The sequence below is a fragment of the Saimiri boliviensis genome, chromosome 10 (genome assembly GCF_048565385.1).
Source record: "Saimiri boliviensis isolate mSaiBol1 chromosome 10, mSaiBol1.pri, whole genome shotgun sequence".
In the NCBI taxonomy this organism is placed as follows: domain Eukaryota; kingdom Metazoa; phylum Chordata; class Mammalia; order Primates; family Cebidae; genus Saimiri; species Saimiri boliviensis.
Window position 1 is genome coordinate 61,752,780 of NC_133458.1, and position 1,707 is coordinate 61,754,486.

At 38.1% G+C, this 1,707-nt stretch overlaps 1 non-coding gene across 1 annotated transcript; it reads right to left on the minus strand.

Moving 5' to 3' along the window:
• Positions 1 to 1,282: 1,282 nt before the first annotated feature.
• On the minus strand, positions 1,283 to 1,473 carry LOC120365534 (U2 spliceosomal RNA). The gene has a single exon (XR_005580451.1). It is a non-coding gene; the product is annotated as a U2 spliceosomal RNA (small nuclear RNA).
• Between the last annotated feature and the right edge of the window lie 234 nt (positions 1,474 to 1,707).

Sequence of the window (1,707 nt, forward strand, 5' to 3'; positions counted from 1 at the left end):
AAAAGCAATGGCAACAAAAGCCAAAATAGACAAATGGGACCTAATCAAACTCCACAGCTTCTGCACGGCAAAAGAAACAGTCAGTAGAGTGAATCGGCAACCAACAGAATGGGAAAAAAATTTTTGCAGCCTACCCATCTGACAAGGGGCTGATATCCAGAATTTACAAAGAACTAAAGCAGATCTACAAGAAAAAACAAACAAGCCCATTCAAAAATGGGCAAAGGATATGAACAGATACTTTACAAAAGAAGACATACGGGAGGCCAACAAACATATGAAAAAATGCTCATCATCACTGGTCATCAGAGAAATGCAAATCAAAACCACATTGAGATACCATCTCACACCAGTTAGAATGGTGATTATTAAAAAATCAGGAAACAACAAATGCTGGAGAGGATGTGGAGAAATAGGAACACTTTTACACTGTTGGTGGGAATGTAAATTAATTCAACCATTGTGGAAGACAGTGTGGCGATTGCTCAAGGACCTAAAAATAGAAATCCCATTTGACCCAGCAATCCCATTACTGGGTGTATATCCAAAGGATTATAAATCATTCTACTACAAGGACACATGCACACGAATGTTCATAGCAGCACTGTTTACAATAGCAAAGACCTGGAACCAACCCAAATGCCCAACGATGATAGACTGGATAGGGAAAATGTGGTACATATACACCATGGAATATTACGCAGCCATCAAAAACTGTGAGTTCACGTCCTTTGTAGGGACATGGATGAACCTGGAAACCATCATTCTCAGCAAACTGACACAAGAGCAGAAAATCAATCACCGTATATTCTCACTCATAGGCGGGTGTTGAACAATGAGAACACATGGACACAGGGAGGGGAGCACTACACACTGGGGTCTGTTGGGGGGAACGGGGGAGGGGCAGGGGGGTGGGGAGGTGGGAAGAGATAGCATGGGGAGAAATGACAGATACAGGTGATGGGACAGAAGGCAGCAAACCACATTGCCATGTGTGTACCTATGCAACAATCTTGCATGTTCATCACATGTACCCCCAAACCTAAAATGCAATAAAAAAAAAGAAATTTACATGTTATTAAAAGCCATTAGTCTACAAAGGTAGACTATCTTCAGAAACCTAAATTGAACTTACTAAATTATTTTATGTAAGTCCTCCAATTAGGTAGAATGCCTTAATTAATTCCTTGGCTTTGAGAATGTAACATGATTGAAAGGTAAAATATACTAAATCTACTTTGAACATTTTTTTTTTTGAAAATTAAAAAATATTTTCCCTCCAAGGGGGTTTCCTGTTCCTGGAAGTACTGCAATACCATGTCAATGCATGGAGGGGACAGAGCAAGCTCCTATTCCATCTCCCTGCTCCAAAAATCCATTTAATATATTGTCCTCGGATAGAGGATGTATCAGATATTAAACTGATAAGAACAGATACTACACTTGATCTTAGCCAAAAGGCCGAGAAGTGATACTCTGAATATTAATTGGATTTGGGACTCTATATACTAATCTTAGTTATAATGATCACAAAAGCTATATTCAATTTTTAAGCTTATGTGTATAGGAATCTATACATTAAGCTCAGTAATAGGCTCAGATTAAAAAATAATGTCATAGAGTGTATACTGTTAGATTTGAAAGTGATCACAGGGATCATCAGTAAAATATCTCATGTTTCAAATAGGAAAATGAAAATCCATTACA